The sequence below is a fragment of the Mus pahari genome, unplaced genomic scaffold (assembly GCF_900095145.1).
Source record: "Mus pahari unplaced genomic scaffold, PAHARI_EIJ_v1.1 scaffold_10217_1, whole genome shotgun sequence".
In the NCBI taxonomy this organism is placed as follows: Eukaryota; Metazoa; Chordata; class Mammalia; order Rodentia; family Muridae; genus Mus; species Mus pahari.
The window spans coordinates 1-20131 of NW_018393893.1; the positions used below are offsets into that span (position 1 = coordinate 1).

At 39.8% G+C, this 20131-nt stretch overlaps 1 pseudogene; it reads left to right on the forward strand.

Moving 5' to 3' along the window:
• Window positions 1–3849: 3849 nt before the first annotated feature.
• Window positions 3850–4302, forward strand: LOC110315788 (annotated as a pseudogene).
• Window positions 4303–20131: the final 15829 nt, after the last annotated feature.

Genomic DNA, 20131 nt, shown 5'->3' on the forward strand with positions numbered 1-20131 from the left:
AACAAGACAAAAAGGCCACCACCAGATTGGGAAAAGATTTTTAGCAATCCTAAATCTGATAGGGGACTAATATTTAATATATACAAAGAGCTCAAGAAGCTGGACTCCAGAAATTCAAATAACCCCATTAAAAATGGGGTACAGAGCTAAACAAAGAGTTCTCAACTGGGGAATACTAAATGGCTGAGAAACACCTGAAAAAATGTTCAACATCCTTAATCATCAGGAAATGCATATCAAGACAACCTTGAGAATCCATCTCAATCCAGTCAGAATGGCTAACATCACAAATTCAGGTGACAGCAGATGCTGGCAAGTATGTGGAGAAAGAGGCACACTCCTCCATTGCTGGTGGGATTGCAAGCTTGTACAACCACTTTGGAAATCAGTCTGGCTGTTTGTCAGAAAATTGGACATAGTACTACCAGAAGATCCAGCAATACCTCTCCTGGTCATATACCCAGAATATACTCCAACTGGTAATAAGGACACATGCGCCACTATGTTCATAGCACTCTTATCTATAATAGCCAGAAGCTAGAAATAACCCAGATGTCCCTTAATAGAGGAATGGATATGAAAAATGTGGTACATTTACACAATGGAGTACTACACAGCTATTAAATACAATGAATTTATGAAATTCTTGGGCAAATGGATGTATCTCAAGGATATCATCCTTAGTGCAATCACCCTACCACAAAAGAAGTCACTAGATATGTACTCACTGATAATTGGATATTAGTCCAGAAACTTAGATTACCCAAAATACAATTTGCAAAACACCAGAAAAACCAAGAAGAAAGAAGACCAACGTGTGGATACTTCATTCCTCCTTAAAATAAGGAACAAAATACTCATGAAAGGAGTTACAGAGACAACGTTTGGAGCTAAGATGAAAGGATGGACTATCCAGAGACTACCCCACTCAGGGAACCATCCATCATCAGCCACCAAACTTAGACACTATTACTCATGCCAGCAAGGTTTTGCTGAAGGGACCCTGATATAGTGGTCTATTGTGAGGCTATGCCAGTGCTTGGCAAACACAGAAGTGGATGCTCACAGTCAGCTATTGGATGGAACACAGGGGCCCCAATGAAGGAGCTAGAGAATGTACCCAAGGAGCTGAAGGGGTCTGTAATCCTATAGGTGGAACAACAATATGAACTAACCAGTACCCCCAGAGCTCGTGTCTCTAGCTGTATATGTAGCAGAAGATGGCCTCATCAGCCATCGTTGGNAAGAGAGGNCCTTTGGTCTTNCAAACTTTATATGCCCCAGTACAGGGGAATGCCAGGGCCAAGAGGTAGGAGTGGTTGGGTAGGGGAGCAGGGGCAGGGGGAGGGTATAGGGAACTTTCGGGATAGCATTTGAAATGTAAATAAAAAGTCTAATAAAAAATTAGAAAAAAAAAAAAGAGAAAGAAACCTGAAATGCAGTTTCCTGTCCTATGAAGATGTTTGTATTCCTCTTTGCAATACTTAAGTCAGGTCAGGAATTTGAGGCACAGGCCATTGGCTATAGCTGTGTGTTTCACTTTCCAGGTCTCAGGGGGTAATATTGCATACATACTCCTGGACAAACCATAGAGTACGAATGCCATTGTCTACCAGGCAATAGCCTGCCCTTTCTCAAAATCAGTATAACTATACCTATTTTCAATTTTATTCATCTTTTTAATGAGTCAGTTATTTTTTTTAACTTTCTTTTTATTATTATTATTATTTTCTTTATTTACATTTCAAATGCTATCCCAGAAGTCCCCTATTCTCTCCTCCCACCCTCCTCTGCATCCCATCCACTCCTGCTTCCTGGCCCTGCCATTCCCCTGTATTAGAGCATATAATCTTCACAAGAACAAGGGCCTCTCCTCCCAATGATGGGCGACTCGGCCATCTTTTGCTACATATGCAGCTAGAGACACGAACTCTGGGAATACTGGTTAGTTCATATTGTTGTTGATCCTATAGGGTTGCTGAAAGCAATCTACAGATTCAATGCAATCCCCATCAAAATTCCAACTCAATTATTCACAGAGTTAGAAAGGGCAATTTGCAAATTCATCTGGAATAACAAAAAACCTAGCATAGCAAAAACCATTCTCAACAATAAAAGAACCCCTGGTGGAATCACCATGCCAGACCTCAAGCTGTACTACAGAGGAATTGTGATTAAAACTGCATGGTATTGGTACACAGACAGGCAGGAAGATCAATGGAGTAGAACTGAAGATCCTGAAATGAACCCACCTATCTGTGATCATCTTATCTAAAAGAGCTAAAACCATCCAGTGGAAAAAAAGACAGCATTTTCAACAAATGGTACTGGCTCAACTGGCGGTTAGCATGTAGAAGAATGCGAATTGATCCGTTCTTTTCATTTTTTAAGGCATTTATTGTAGAAAGGCAGAGAGAGGGAGAGAGTGGGAAAGCCATGGCCACACAGATAGAGGGCGGAAGAGAGGGGTTGCGAGGGAGCAAGAGTAAGAATAAAGAGGGTAAGAGAGGCAAGAGCGAATCGATCCACTCTTATCTCCTTGTACAAAGCTCAAGTCTAAGTAAATCAAGAACTCCACATAAAACCAGAGACACGCCCTGGGCATGGTGGCACACGCCTTTAATCCCATCACTCGGGAGGCAGAGGCAGGTGGATTTCTGAGTTGGAGGCCAGCCTGGTCTACAGAGTGAGTTCCAGGACAGCCAGGACTACACAGAGAAACCCTGTCTCGAAAGGACCAAAAACAACAACAACAACAACAAAACAAATAAACCAAATAAACCAAATAAATAAATAAATAAACCAGAAACACTAAAACGTATAGAGGAGAAAGTGGGGAAAAACCTCGAAGATATGGGCATAGGAGAAAAATTCCAGAACAGAACAGCAATGGCTTGTGCTGTAAGATCGTGAATTGACAAATGGGNCCTCATAAAATTGCAAAGCTTCTGTACGGCAAAAGACACTGTCAATGGGTCGATTTTTGATAATACCTTTTTAAATGATATATTCATTGTGTGTGCATAAGTACACTGTAGCTGTCTTCAGAAACCAGAAGAGGGCATCAGATCTGTTACAGATTGTTGTGAGCCACCATGTGATTGCTGCGAATTGAAATCAGGACCTCTGGAAGAGCAAACGGTGCTTTTAACCACTGAGTCATCTCTCCAGACCATTGGTAATTGTTTTTTTTTTTTTCCTTTTTAATTTCAGCCTCTTTTTTATATTGGATATTTTATTTATTTACATTTTAAATGTTTTCCCCTTTACAGGTCTCCCCTTCAATAACCTCCTATCCCATCCCCCCTACCCCTACCACTATGAGGGTGCTCACTCATCCACCCACCCACTTTCATCTTCCTGCCCTGGCATTCCTCTACACTGGGGCATCAAACAACCTCAGACCCAATGCTCTCTCTTCTCACTGATGTCCAGCAAGCCAATCCTCTGCCACATATGTGGCCATAGCCATGGGTTGCTTCATGGGTATTCTTTGTTTGATTGTCCAGTCCCCTGCAGCTCCCAGGCAGGGGTGGTAGTGGGGCAGAGGGTTTGGTGTCTGGCAGGTTGACAATGTGCTCACTCCATGAGGCTGCAAATCCCCTCAGCTCTTTCTGTCCTGTCTCCAACTGTTCCTGGGCTTTTCTTGGTTGGGAAAATTTTAATAACTGCTTCTATTTATATGGGGGTTATGGGATCGTTTAGTGGTTTATCTGATCCACCTTTAACATTAGAACCTGGTATCTGTCTAGAAAATTGTCTAACTTCTGGGTAGTCGCATCCCGTGTGCATCAGTTCCAGGCAGTATGGACCCGGATAGCCAAGGGACTGTGGAGCATCATGTTTTAGTGTGACTACTGTGATTCATATCTTACCCACGACTCCCCTTCTGTGAGGAAGACACACTTGAGTGGTCAGAAATTCAAAGAGAAAGTGAAAGACTATTACCAGAACTGGATGGAAGAGCAGGCCCAGAGCCTGATTGACAAAACAGCACCTGTATTTCAACAAGGAAAGATCCCTCCAGCTCCATTCTCTTCTCCTCTGCCTACAGGAGCCATGATCCAAGCTCCCCCAAGTCTCCCGGGTCCTCCTCAGCCTGGCACAATGCATGCACACCATATGGGAGGCCCTCCCGAGGTGCCAATGATAGGACCCCCTCCTCTTGGGATGATACCTGTGGGACCAGCTCCTGGGATGAGACCACCCATGGGAGGCCACATGCCCATGATACTCAGGCCTCCAATGATGAGACCTCCTGCCCACCCTGTGATGGTACCCATGACCCAGCCAGACATGTAAGAACAGAAGCGCTCTTTATTATTTTGTATTCTTGTTCTATTTCCCCAGGAGATCTTAGTGCTGAGCTTGAGTTTTTACTAGATGCATGACAAGGAAACTTCCCTTCCTAACACAAAGAATACTTGTGGAGGGAGAAGTGATTCAAAAATGTGGTTTTCACTTGTATTGTGAAATGTGAAAATAAAATCATCAGCTCTTTTAGTTAAAAAAAAAAAAAAGAAGGAAAATTGTCCACTTCATCCAGATTTTCCAGTTTTATTGAATAGAGGCTTTTGTAGTAGGTACTGATGATTTTTTTGAATTTCCTCAGTTTCTGTTGTTATCTCTCCATTTTAATTTCTGAGTTTGTTAAATTGGTTACTGTCTCTGCCCTGTGGTTAGTATGGGTAAGGGTTTATCTATCTAGTTGATTCTCTCAAAGAACCAGCTCATGGTTTTGTTAATTTTTTGTATACATCTTTGTGTTTCTACTTGGTTGATTTCAGCCAGGGTTTGGTTATTTCCTACTGTCTAATCTTCTTGGGTGTGTTTCCTTCTTTTTTGTTCTAGAGCTTTCAGGTGTGCTGACAATATGCTGGTATGTTCTTTCCAGATACTTTTTGGTGGCACTCACAGCTATGAGTTTTCCTCTTAGCACTTCTTTCATTGCATTCCATTAGTTTGGGTATGTTGTACATTCATGTTCATTAAATTCTAAAAGGTATTTAATCTCTTTCTTTATTTCTTCCTTGACCAAGTTATCATTGACTAGTGCCTTGTTCAGCTGCCATGAGTATGTGGGCTTTCTGTTGTTTTGTTGCTATGGAAAACCAGTTTTAGTCTCTGGTGATCTGATATGATGAATGGGATCATTTCAATCTCCTTGTATCTGTCGAGGCCTGTTTTGTAACTGATTATATGGTCAGATTTGGAGATGGTACCATGAGGTACTAAGAAGAATGTATATTCTTTTGTTTTAGGATGAAATTTTCTGTAGATAGTCTGTGAAATCCATTTAGTTCACAACTTCTGTTAGTTTCACTGTGTCTCTGTTTAGTTTCTATTTCCATGCTCTGTCCATTGCTAAGAGTGGATTGTTGAAGTCTCCCACTATTATTGTGTGAGGTGCAATGTGTGCTATGTGCTTTAGTGGTTTCCTTTATGAATGTGTGTACCCTTGCATTTGGAGCACAAATGTTCAGAATTGAGAGTTCATCTTGGTAGGTTTTTTCCTTTGATGAATATTATTTTTCCTTCCTTATCTATTTTAATAACTTTTGATTGAAAGTCAGTTTTATTCTATATTAGAATGATTATTTCAGCTTCTTTCTTGGGACCATTTGTTTCTAAAATTGATTTCCAGACTTTTACTCTAAGGTAGTGTCTGTCTTGGATACTGAGTAGTTTTTCCTGTATACAACAAAATGCTGGGCACTGTTAACATATCTAGTTTGTTAGTCTATGTGTTTTTAATTGGAGAATGGAGTCTACTGATGTTAAGAGGTATTAAGGAAAAGTGATTGTTGCTTCCTGTTATTTTTGTTGTTAGAGTTGGAATTATGTTTGTGTGACTATCTTCTTTAGGGTTTGTTGAAAGAAGATTACCTTCTTGGTTTTTGTAGAGTGTAGTTTCCCTCCTTGTGTTGGAGTTTTCCATCTGTTATTCTTTGTAGGACTGGATTTGTGGAAAGATATTATGTAAATTTGGTTTTGTCTTGGAATATCTTGGTTTCTCCATCTATGGTAATTGTGAATTTTTTCTGGGTGTAGTAAGTAGCCTGGACTACCGAGTGTGTTCTCTTAGTGTCTGTATGACATCTTCCCAGGATCTTCTGGCTTCTGAAGTTTCTGGTGAGAAATATAGTGTAATACTGTTAGGTCTCCCTTTGTCTGCCTTCATATGTTATGTGACCTTTTTCCCTTACTGTTAGAGTCCAGGTTGAGAAAACCCAGGCATCTTACATCCCAGGCATCTCACAGTCCAGGCATTTTTATAGCATGCACCTGCGAGCCATATAGTTCTTTGTTTGGAGCCAGTTGCCCCTTCTCCCCCAAAGGGTGTTTCATGGGAATCAGCAAGATTCCGGCCCTAAACAAACATCAAGGACTGTTATGAGAGTCTTCCAGTATTCCAGAGCTGCCGGGAACTGTCATCTTGGGCTGATAGGAGGACCGGAGCTTCGAGATAAGCCGCCCAGTGTTCCGGAGNNGTGACATCAAGGACCTGAGTTGAATCACTGAAAGTTTCAGACTTGCAATCTGAAAACCACTCCCATTTGTCCTTCACTATGTTCCTTTGATGACTCCCTAAACCCTCTCTATAAACTATAAAACTTGAGCCTTTTCCTTCATTAAATGAAACTACAACAAGCATGCATGGTCTCTGTCTCTTTCGATTCCCATTTCAATGTAGGTTTGTGATCCCCTTTGAGGACCATGGAATAACTTGTCCAGCAGGCTGGGATACCTTACTGCATTTAATATTCTTTCTTTGTTTAGTACATTTAATGCTTTGATTGTTATATGACAGGAAGAATTTCTGGTCTTGTCTATTTGGAGTTCTGTAGGATTCTTTTATGTTCATGGGCATCTCTTTCTTTAGGCTAGGGAAGTTTTCTTCTATAATTTTGTTGAAGATATTTACTGGCTCTTTACTCTCTTATACTTAGGTTTTGTCTTCTCATTATGTCCTCGGTTTCCTGGATGTTTTAAGTTAGGAGCTTTTTGCTTTTTCCATTTTCTTTAACTGTTGTGTCAATGTTTTCTATATCTTCTACACCTGAGATTCTCTCTTCAATCTCTTGCATTGTGGTGGTGATGCTTGCATTTATGTCTCCTGATATCTTTCCTAGGTTTTATATCTCCAGGCTAGTCTCCCTTTGTGAGTTCTCTATTGTTTCTATTTCCATTTTTTTGATCCTGGACAGTTTTATACAAGTCCTTCGCTTGTTTTGTTGTGTTTTCCTGTAATTCATGAAGAGATTTTTGTGTTTCCTTGTTGCGTTTCTACCTGTTTCCCTGTGTTCTCCTGTATTTCTTTAAGGGAGTTAGTTATGTCCTTCTTAAAGTTCTCTACCATCATCATGAGAAGTGATTTGAAGTCTAAATAATGCTTTTCTGGTGTGATGGGGTATCCAGGACTTGCTGTGGTTGGAGAACTGGTTTCTGTTATTTAGGTTTTTGTTTCTGTTGTTTAGGTTCTTGCACTTGCCTCTTGCCATCTGGTAATCTCTAGTGCTACCTGCCCTTGCTGTTTCTGACTTGAGCCTGTCCCTTCTTGATCCTGGTTGTGTCAGAACTTCTCAGAGTGCAGCTGTCTCTGACACCCCGTGGATCTGCGATCCTGGGATCCTGAGATCCTGGGTGTGTCAGAGCTCACGGCACTCAAGCTGCCTCTTGAATCTTGAAATCCTGATCTGACCAACACCTGAGACCACATTTTTGTCAGAGCTCCTGGGAATCAAACTTTCTCTGGGGTGTTGCAGGGCTGGGTGGGGAATCAGATCTGTGATTTTGCTTTGGGCACAGGTGCAAGCTGGAAGGAACCCATGACTTGGCTGACCATAGGTTTGTTTCCCTGGTTCCTGTTGGGGTCCCAATTACTCTGGGTGTTAGGAAAAATGTTGTGGCACCTGCTGTGATCTTGAGTGTTTCTGCACTCCAGTGTTCCTGGGTGTGTCAGATCTCCTGGGAGTTGATCTTCCTCTGTGATCCTGGGTGTTTCAGAGTACCTGGGAATCGGGTTCCCTCTGGTTATTTTAAGAATGATGTAGAGCCACCAACCCAGGTCTGCTGCAGGTGTAAGTTCAGACTGGTTGGAAACTTACCACTGGCCTGGGGTATGGGGCTGGGCATCCTGCAACCCTGGATGCTGGGGGAATCAGTTGCTCTGGGTGTTGGGGCAGATGTTGTGGCCTTCTAGGTCTGATCCTGGGAGTATTAAAGTACCTGGGATTTGAGCTTCCTCTCAGTGTTGTGGGACTGGGTGTGGAGCCAGTGCACAAGGTATTCTCAGGGTAGTGATTCACACCAGGAGTCTAAAAACAATATGTTTTCAATAAAATAAAATATAATAATTTTTTTTCTGTGAAGAAAAAAAAAGGAAATCTGATGGCAATCTGACGAAGGCAACTGACGGCTCCAGTTCGTGTCAAGTGGACCAAAACCTCACCATCACACTTACCACACGAGGGCCACTTGGAAAATACTTTTAGGGCTAACACCAATATATAACTTGGCCTCTGGGACCACTGCAGCAGTGGTTTCTGAGTGTCCTTGAAGATGAATCTGGGAAAACATATTCCTTGCTGCAAATATTTAACAGGGAATCCTGTCAATGGTGTTCTAAGATCAAGGTCACTCCTCTCATGAATCTGCATTTTCCATGAGTTAGTATCTATGAGTGAGGTTTTGCCTTCAAGACAACTTTCCTAATATCCTCATACAGCCCACGAGGCTTCTGTAAACACTTTTGACAGTTATAGATACTTTGTCTGCAATGTATTTGTCTGAACTTTAATCTTGTCCACACGCTTTTCTTCACCAAACTGCACATACTTTCACAGTATGTGCATCTTTCTACTACATTTATTTCTTTCACTGTAGACATGGATAGCACAGTTGAATGTTATACTGGCTTGAAATTTTCTCCATTAAATACATTAACCCATTGCTTTTTAATTCAACCTAACTTGAGATGCCAGGACATAGACAGGCTAAAACCATGTTTTTTCCACAATGTAATGTGAACGAGCTCTAACCTAGTTGTATCCTTGTTTCTCTCTGAAACCTTATGAGCCAGGCCTCATATCTGCATTTCTCTCAGCCTTCTGGTCTTATAAATGCTACACTAACAACATTCGATGTGTCTGCTTATCCATTCTTTCAAATTTCTTCTTACAGACCAAAGGTGTATGGACCACATTGTGGGATTTGTTAAAAAAAAAAAAAAAAAAAAAAAAGCAATGGGACTGGAGAGATGGCTCAGCAGTTAAGAGCACCTACTACTCTTCTGAAGGTCCTGAGTACAAATTCGAAAGACCACATTGTAGCTCACAGCCATGTGTATTAAATCTGATGCCCTCTTCTGGTGCATCTAAAGACAGCTACAGTGTACAGTGTATTAGATATAATAATAAATAAATCTTTTTTGTTCATTGGATATTTTCTTTATGTTTTCTTTATTTATATTTCAAATGTTATCCCCTTTCCTGGTTTCCCCTCTGAAAAACACCCTTCCCCTATCCTGTCCCCCCTGCCCCTGCTCCCCAACCAACCCACTCTTGCTTCCTGGCCCTGGCATTCCCCCACACTGGGACACAGAGCCTTCACAGGACAAAGGGTCTCTACCCCCATTGATGTCCAACTAGGACATTCTCTGCTGCATATTCAGCTGGAACTATGAGTCCCACCATATGTTTTCTTTGGTTGGTGATTTAGTCCCTGAGAGCTCTGGGGGTACTGGATAATTCATAATGTTATTTATATATAATAATAAATAATTTTTTTAAAAAAATCAAGCAAACAAACACTCTTGTTGGCTATTTTCTAATCAGATGAATTTATTACTGTGACCAAATAACTGACAAGAAGCAACTTAGTGGAAGAAAAGTTTATTGTGGATACTCAGTTTGAGGATATACAGGCCAAATCAAGGAAGGAATAGCAACAGTAGTAGAGATCCTTGGCCACATTGAATCTGAAGTCAACACGCTGAGCAGACAGTACTTCAGTTAATCTCTAAAGGACCAGGCCTGAACTCAGTGAGTCAAATCTTACAGAGATGATTGATTCTAAGGGTTCAACAACCTTCCAAAAGAGTTCCACAAATTTGAAACCAAGTATTCCAACACACAAGCCTAAGTAAACATTTTATATTCAAAACACATAATATTTTTATTCCTTGTATATAACTTTCCTGACCTAAAAGGCACACATTCGGTGCCATTTTTCTCATCCTCTTATACTTTACTTGGCTTTAGTAACACCCATAAGCTCAAGAGTATTTTGCATACATTTCCTCTTTAAGAATGTCACTTAAATCAATAGACTTTATCTTTAACTTAAAACACTTCCTATTAATGCATTCTTGCAATTTAAAAAAATGTGTTCTTTCTTTTATCGTGTACCTTAAAAAAAACTTTTCTGTCAATTTGTATTCTACTTAAACTGTAGGAATAGTAAAACTTCGTTGTGAAAGTCATATCCAGAAAACATGTATCCTTTATGCTTTTATATTATAGTCTTTCCTTCAGAAATCTCAACACACATGAAAATGTTATCATGAACTCATTATTTTATATAGTGGGTACATGCAAATAAAAAATAAACATCAAGAAAACAGAAAATCGGGACTGGTGAGATGGCTCAGCGGGTAAGGGCACCCAACTGCTCTTCTAAAGGTGCAGAGTTCAAATCCCAGCAACCACATGGTGGCTCACAACCATCCTTAACAAGATCTGACTCCCTCTTCTGGTGTGTCTGAAGACAGGTACAGTGTACTTACATATAATAAACAAATAAACAAACAAACAAACAAACAAACAAACAAACAAAAGCTGGTGATTTAAAAAAAAGAAAAAGAAAAGAAAACAGAAAATCATCCATATTCTCCCCCTACATTTTTTTGCTTTTTTAAACTAATTTATTTACTTATTAACTTTACATCCCAATATATGCCCTCTCTTTCCCAGTACCTCCTCTCATAATATCTGCTCCACATTCCTCCTCCTTTTCGCCCAATTCCCAACTCTCCTTCCCACCCCCTCTCCGACCCAGTTTCTTTGCTCCATCCACCTCTGATATCTCTTTTATTTTCCCTTCTGTGAAAGATTCAGCCATCTTCCCTTGAACCCTCTGTATTATTTGGATTCTTCGATTCTGTGGAGTTTAATGTGGTTTTTCTCTAATATGGCAAATATCTACTTATAACTACATACCATACATGTTTGGGGTCTGTATTGCCTCACTCAGGATGATATTGTCTATTTCCATCTATTTGCGTATAAAATTTATGATATCCTTGTTTTTTAATAGCTGAATAGTATTCCTTTGTGTATGTGAACCACATGTTCTTCATTTATTTTTCAGCTGAGGGATATTTAACTTGTATATAGTTTCTGGCTATTGTGAATAAAGTTGCTATAAGCATATACAGATATAAGGAGTTTTGCCTCTGAGCAAACTGTCTCAAGAGAAAGCCACAGCTGCTTCCATTCAGCACATAAATATTCAGTTTAACTTAAAATAACACTGTAAGTCTCAGGCTCGGACATTACTGAATGCAAATCAAATTTTTTTAAGGTTTACCTTTATTTCATATGCACGGACATTCAAGTGCATTAGTCTCTGTGACTTACCAACAAAATCCAGAAGGCAGGAAATGCTTAGGAATGTACCTACAGAAAATGATTAGATAAAGTGTGGTATCTGGGGATGAAACCTGTGTCCTCTGTAGCAACATCCATTGCTCTTATATCCCAGACAAAATGTTAGTCACTTTTTATATAATATTGACAATTGGTACATTTTCAAATAATAAACCATTTACATCAATATAACAGTACATCAATAAAACATTCATAAGATTATTTTAGGTCGGTTTTCCCCTTAATCTTCTCTAAATCCCTTCCAAGCATTTTCCCAGCTGATTTGTTTTCTGTTAAGTATGTACAAGTTAGTATGCACAAATACATGAATAAAATTTTCGGAGTACATTTTCTTGTATGCATGTATAATAGTTCAGGATGGCCCAGGTTGCACTGAATAGTCAAATAGGGAGTTCATCATTCCCTGAGGCTAATTCCTACAATTGCTGGAGATTTTCACTCTTTAATGATCAAGAGGATATTGGGGGCAAAGTTGCACACACAGGTCACTATGGAATGTAGGAATATTAATCATACAGGGGACTCTCTTGATGAAGTAGGAAAAATACCTGCAATAAATCCAAAAGGCTCAGAGTGGAATTTGTTAATGGCATGGGGACCTCACTGCTGTCTGAAGGCAGACCTTACCTACTTTTATCTATAGAGGAAGACCTTATCTAACCTCTGCAGATGGATTTTCCACTTTTTCTTCCCTTACCTGTTAAACCTCCTTGGGGGGAATGTTCAGTCTCCATTATGCAGGCTGACCTCTATAAGTAATACACATCATTATAGTCTAGGGTTTCTTTACATAGAAAACCCACTCTGATGGTCACATGTACTTTGTAAAATGGTTTCTATGTTGTTCATATTTAAACTATATCATGTACTTAGATATAGTGATTGGACTTATTGTTTCCTGGAAATCATTCCATAAACTGTACTGTATTTTAAATATACTGGCAATGATTTGGGTGGAATTATACTCCCCAGTCTGTTCCAGATTAACAAAGTCAATATGTACCAAGTTTTCATGCTTCTCCCTTAGCATGGTTCACTTCCTTAACTGACCCTAAAGGGACACCTCAACTACAGTTGCATCCCCAAGTGGCCTAGAGTGTTTTGTTCATCCAAGAATTTAGTTTTATTGCACGTTTCCATGCCCTTTTCTTATTTGAATCATACATTTCGTATTTGCTATACTTGATCAGAACACTCTTTGTGAGAGTAAACTAGAGGATAAGTCTATGCTGGGCTTTTCTGAGACTTCTTTTGTAACAGTAATTAATTGTAATCTATCTTAACCTCAGTTATACTCTTCAGACATGCAGAAAAAAACAGTCCCATTCTTCACCAAGATATCAAACCAGAAGTCTCTAGGTGATATAATAAAATTCTTTTTTTTCAATTTTTTATTGGATATTTTCTTTATTTATATTTCAAATGTCATTCCATTTCCTAGTTTTTCCTCCAAAAATCCGCTATCCTCTCCTACCTCCCCCTGCTCCCCAACCCACCCACTCCCTTTCTTGGTCCTGGCATTCCCTTATACTGGGGCATAGAGTCTTCACAGGATCAAGGGCATCTCCTCCCATTGATGACCTACTAGGCCATCCTATGCTACATATACAGCTAGAGACACAAGTTCCACCATGTGTTTTCTTTGATTGGTGGTATAGTTCCAATGAGCTCTGGGGGGTGCTGGTAGTTCATATTGATGTTCCTCCTATGGGGCTTCAGATCCCTTCAGCTCCCTGGGTACTTTCTCCAGCTTCTTCATTGGGAACCTTGAGCTCCATCCAATGGGTGACTGTTAGCATCCACTTTTGTAGTTGCCAGACACTTGCAGAGCCTCACCGGAGACAGCTATATCAGGCTCCTGTCAGCAGGAACATCTACCTAGTGTCTGGATTTGTTAGTTGTTTATGGGATGGATCCACAAGTGGGGCAGTCTCTGGATGGTTGCTCCTTCAGGGTCTGCTCCAAACTTTGTGTCTGTAATTCCTTCCATGGGTATTTTGTTTCCCCTTCTAAAAAGGATTCTGAGCTTCTGGGCTAATATCCACTTATCAGTGAGTGCATATCATGGGTGTTCTTGTGTTGGGTTACTTCACTCAAGATGATATCCTCCAGATTCATCCATTTGTCTAAACCCATTTAAATCATTCTAAATGGTACAATATCTGGGTGTGATGTTAGATGGGGAGAGATGTAGAGACGTGGAGGGAGGTGTCCTGAGGTCCAGATATATAGTGGGAGATGAGAACAAAGTAAAAAAAAATGTAACTGCACATATTTACACGCACACATTTTAAACAAGGTATGAATCAAGTATATAATAGTTGTAACAAACTAAGATAACCTATATATAGAATGTTCACTGTATGTTTTCTCCCTGCCCTCAAGGATCATCAGATGATATTGGTCCATGGAGGCAATGGGAACAGGACAGCAAACTTGGGGTTCACAAACCCAGTGCATATGGACAATGAATGATCAATCCAGAACCAGCTTCAGGGAGTCAGAACAACTTGATGGTGATTCAAGGCTTATATAATTCAGAGTACTGGGGATAGGAACTTCCAGTATGGGTAAAGATGAATGCTGAGAATACCAAAATGCCTCATTAGCAGGGACAAACATTTCAGGAATCTGAGAAACTAGGAGTATGGGTTCTTATGAAGATGAAGTAAGTTAATCCTATATTCCAATTAAGTCGCTGTGACATTCCTAAGGTGGAGTCCTGTGCAGGGGATTTAAATTCCCAAGACAAGGTCAGAAAGATTTTGCTGACATGACCTTGATATAGCTCTCTCTTGTGGTGCTATTCCAGTGCCTGGCAAATACAGAAGTGGATGCTCACAGTCATCTATTGAATGGGACACATGGCCCCCAATGGAAGACCTAAATAAAGTACCCAAGGAGCTGAAGGGGTGTGTAACCCTATAGGAGGAACAGCAATATGAACTAACCAGTACCTGCCTAAGCTCGTGTTTCTAGCTGCATATGTAGCAGAAGATGGCCTAATCGGCCATCATTGGGAGGAGAGGCCCTTGGTCTTGCAAAGATTATATTCTCCAATACAGGGGAATACCAGGTCCAGGAAGCGGGAGTGGGTGGGTTGGGGAGCAGGGCAGGGGGAGGGTATAGGGGACTTTTGGGATAACATTTGAATTGTAAAAGAAGAAAATATCTAATAAAAATTGTTTAAAAAAAGAAAAGTAGAAATCCCAAAAATGAAGGCCATTTTCCACTATGTGTTAAGCCTAAAAAGGCTATTTAGTCATTGGTGGACTATGACCATAATAAGCAGAGTTCTCCCACATTTAAGCATAAATATTGTGTTATAAGTTTTAGGCTAATTTTCTTTTTACAGATTTTCACTATATGTAATAAACTTACAAGTGTGAACATACTTTTTAGCATACTCTGAAGACATATTTGTTGAAGACCACAGGCATTTTAGAGGTAAATATTTTAAGAATGTTCAATAGCAATATCTTAGACACAAGTACTTTTAAAATGGTGGGCAGATAAATTTTGCATATGAGATGTTGTTTATTGCATTCTCAGACATCTCTGAATCTATCTACCTTAAGACCCAACTAATCCAGTCTTAGGCACAAATCCAACAGATACTACATCTTACCACAAGGACACTTGCTCAGTTTTGTGAATGCAGAGGACTCCTGCTCATTGATGATGAATACTTGGAGATTCTATGAAAATAAACGTTTACAAGGGTAGGGATGTATCTGCCCATAATGTGGAAGGGCAGATCTATGGAGGCCTGTTCTGTCTGACTCATTTGAGTTCTAATCCTCCAGTAGAGGAGAGGATATTGTATTGTTTCCAAGCTGGATGGGCACAGGTAGTGAAGGTTCTGGGCAGATCTAGAAATTAGGAGCACCAGGGCAAGCAGCTCACAGGTTCTTTCCAGGATTCTCCTCTGATGCAGTTGGAGGGAGGTATGAGGTAGGGCATAAGCTGTGCCATTGGGGGGGGGGCACCAGAAAACATAGGATGGCTAAACTTTCAGAGTTCCTTCTGATAGGACTTATCTTGACCATCACTGTGCTTCTGTTGGTACATGTGGAAACCTGGCCTTAGCTATTGAAGGTCATTCAATGTGAATTTCCTCTGGAGAGCGAGAGACTCTACAGCTCTGATCATAGGAAGCTGTGTTGCTTATAATATCACTGCCCAGTATACATAACAACTTTTACTTTTGGTATGCATTCTGAAGAAAGAGTTAAAACTTGAATATCTGGTTTCTAGAAGTCCTAAGATTGCATTCCATAACCAGTTTTGTGTGATAAATTTTACTAAGAGTTTAGAAACTGTTAGAAAATAGGTGATAGGAATCTTCCTTCAGCAATATTTTATTAGAATCATTTTACATTTCTGCTATTGAAAGACTCCCAAAGGGAGACCATCACTCAAATCTCAGGATGGCTGCAGACCCCAAGGACTCATGAGAGACCAAGCTTGATTCCAATTACATGAGGCTTTATTCGGGGGAAAGCCAGAGCTCTGGGGATGACTCGTGTGTTTTTGTTTTTTTAAAGATTTATTTATTTATTATATGTAAGTACACTGTAGCTGTCTTCAGACACTCCAGAAGAGGGCGTCAGATCTTGTTATGGATGGTTATGAGCCACCATGTGGTTGCTGGGATTTGAACTCCGGACCTTTGGAAGAGCAGTCGGGTGCTCTTACACACTGAGCCATCTCACCAGCCTCCTGGGGATGACTCATATCCCACGCAGGGGTAGAGGAGTTGATCTCAAAAGAAAAAGGGACCCTCTTTTTATGGGCCCTCACAGGGGAGAAAGGAGGAGGTAGTAGGGGATTGCCAAATCACCTGTAACAAACAATTTCTATTCTAAGATGATTTCACAAGAATTAGGCATGAGAGGGGTATGAGGAAGGAGCCGTGCACAGGTGCAGAGGTGATGCAATTCTATTGGCTAACAGCTTACATGTGGGGCACCTCTGGATTGGACCCATGTGAAGTTGCTGGGTAGATTTTCTGATTTCAGCCCAGCAACCAGACCACAAACACTTGGTAGCGGGCTGCAACGGTTCAGCCCAGCAAATAGATCACAAACACTTGGTAGCAGTCTGCAATGATTGGCAAATATGTGGGTTCAAAGAATGGTCAGGACATGGGCAAACACATGGTTTCAAGGAACGGTCAGATTATTATGTCCAAATATTTTCTGAATCAATGGGGCAAGTTAAACTTTTACTGTCTGCCAACAGCGGGGTCCGTCGCACCAGTCTAGGGGGTTTTAGGAATTCTTTCGTTCTATCAGGACCTTTCACTATCACAGAGATATGTAAACAGTGGGGCCTCTGTACTGGGACAATACAATAGCAGTATCAGGACATTCAGAAGTTTAACAATTTTCAAGGTTACCCTGCATTATTTTTCCTGGAGTTGTGAGGTTAGGATTTGTTTAATTTCTATTCACATGCACTCATAGTTAACATTTATCAGGTTCATATTTAAAGAATTATACACTTAAAAAGGATCCTGTAATTCTATCTATACTCTATTTGCCATGAAACTTCATAATACATTGACACCTTAAGCAGTTTCAAGCAGACTGTCTCATCTGATTTAAATCTCTAATGGTACTCCCATTGGTCAGAAGAATTGTGAGTTTTGAGCTATCTTCTCTGCATTACAGTTTGAAATAGAAAAATGAAGGGTAGGGCCAGGCAGTGGTGGTGCACGCCTTTAATCCCAGCACTTGGGAGGCAGAGACAGGTGGATTTCTGAGTTCAAGACCATCCTGGTCTATAGAGTGAATTAGTGGGCAGCCAAGGGTATACAGAGAAATCCTTTCTTGAACCCCCCCCCAAAAAAAAGAAAGAAAAGAAAATGGGGGGCTGGTGAGATGGCTCAGCAGGTAAGAACACCCGACTGCTCTTCCGAAGGTCCTGAGTTCAAATCCCAGCAACCACATGGTGGCTCACAACCATCTGTAATGAGATCTGACTCCCTCTTCTGGAGTGTCTGAAGACAGCTACAGTGTACTTACATATAATAAATAAATAAATAAATCTTAAAAAAAAAAAAAAAAAAACACCCACACACATTCTGATGCTTCTTTAAAAAAAAAAGAAAAAGAAAAGAAAATGGAGGGTAGGAAGCACAGAATCTTGCTGAAGCATGTATATTCAAAGGGTTTTAATATTCTTTTATTTTGTATGTGGGGAAGATAGTGTAAATATTCAGTTTTTTACTGCCACAGTTTTCAGATAGTTGAGAAGCAAATAGCTATTATAACATAGTATAAAAACCCAGAAATTTGTTTTACTTGGATATAATGAGAACTATCTGAGAATAAGTCAGAGTGAATGAAAAAATTAAACATGAAACTAAGAAGTAGACAGAATTGTTTTTGTTTGATTTTAAATAATGATTCTAAATGATAGGTGAGCATTCTCTTCTCTTTATATAACCTGTCTGAATCTGTGGAGGATAGCTTGAGTATAGTTTACCTAAAGGCTAGTATCCATTTATCAGTGAATAAATATCATTTCCATCATTCTAGATTTCAGTTACCTCATTTAGTGTGATATTTTTTTCTAGTTGCATTCATTAGCCTGTTTTCATGCATTCATTTCATGTTGTTTTTTTATCAAGTTAGTGATACTTCCATTATGAAATCATAGCACATTTTCTTTATCCATTCTTCAGCTTTAAGACATCTAAGTTGTCTTTAGCTTCTGACTAGTACAAATAAAGCTGCTATGTACATAGTTTAGCATGTGTCTTTTCATTTTGTGGATGGAGTATCCTCTGCGTATTTGCCCAAGACTGATATAAATGGATCTTGTACCTAAATTCCCACTTTCCTAAGACATCATGATATTGATTTCCATAACACTTGCATTAGTTTGCACACCTACAAGCAGAACAGTGGATGTAAACTTACTTTTCATCACAAATATGAACAATCATTGGTGCGATTGTTTGTAACCATTCTGACATGTGTACTATGTAATTACAATATTGTATTTATTTGCATTTCCACATTGGCTAAGAATGGTGAATATTTCTTCAAGTGTTTCTCAACTATTTGAAGTTGTCTGTGGGGAATAGAATTCTTTGTTTAAATGTGTTCCCAAATTTTTACCTGTTCTTTTGTTTGTTTGTTTGTTTGTTTGTTTGTTATATTTTAGAACATGCAGTTACTAGAGGTCTTTATATATTTATATATATTTGGACTCTATCATATAGGGATTGGTAAAAAACTATTCTCATTCCTTACTTTGCCTCTTTCTTTTTCTAATTAACTTGGCTTTTGCCTTACAGAAACATCACTATTTCTTGAGTTCCAATTTGCTAATTCTGATCTTAATGCCTGCAGTATTAGTGTTTTTCAGGAGGTTGTCTCTTGTGAAGGTGCTTTCAGGGATGTTCTCCCTTTAGGGTTCACTCAGGTTCACTGTGTCTGGCTTTAAATCTTTAATCCACTTGGACTTGAGTTTTGCTCAGGGTAAGTCATATGGATATACTTGCATTCTTTTTCATGTAGAGATACAGTTGAATAAGCTGCATGAAGTTAGGTATGGACTCGGTGGAGCATGGCCCATGAGTCTTGCACCTGGGACAAGGCCCAGGTTTTAACCTCCATGAGTTGCTGAGCATGGCATGGCCTTGGTGGGGCCAGAGTGACATTTTATCTAGCCTCAGACATGACCAGGGGTGAGCCTCTAGGAGTGTCAATGTTTGTGTAATAATGTACATATTTCCTGGACGTACTGGTAGTGGAATACTCTTTCCTTCAAAGGAATATCCTCCCTGTTATTTTTATTGACTCCATGATGATTTGGAATAGCAGGAGCCCGTAAGTTGAGTGTGTGGCTATTTCTCATCTAAATGGTAAACACTGGGAATTTCAGAAGAGCATTTAATGCTGAGGGGAAGAGCTGTAAATATGTGAGTTTCAAAATATATAATTTCTCAACTATGGAAAAAATAAGGATATAATATATGAGTAATATATGAATAAATGAGGGGCTTTTTCAAGAATCTAAGGGAACAAAAGCAGCTACACTATGAGCCACCTTGTCAGAAAGATTCAAGGCAGAAAGAAACAAAGTCAGGCAGATTCCTCTGTTCAAGGTCAGCCTGGGACACAGCAGGTCCAGGAGCAGGCATGGAAGAAATGGTAATTTCAGGGCAGCATCTACACTGTTAGTATATCATAGTTCCTTTACAAATGCAGACAGATCTGTGAGTTCTTTTGAAATCTTAAGGGATGCTGATTCATGAGGTACTCAAAGGGAAGCCTGGAGTAAAAGATTGAATTGATATATAACATTAAAAACTGGACCAGTGTTCTGCAACAGATGAGGTTTCCAGAAAATGTATTAGGATAAAAAGAGAGAAATGCTTGGAGATCTCTCTCTCTCTCTCTCTCTCTCTCTCTCTCTCTCTCTCTCTCTCTCACACACACACACAC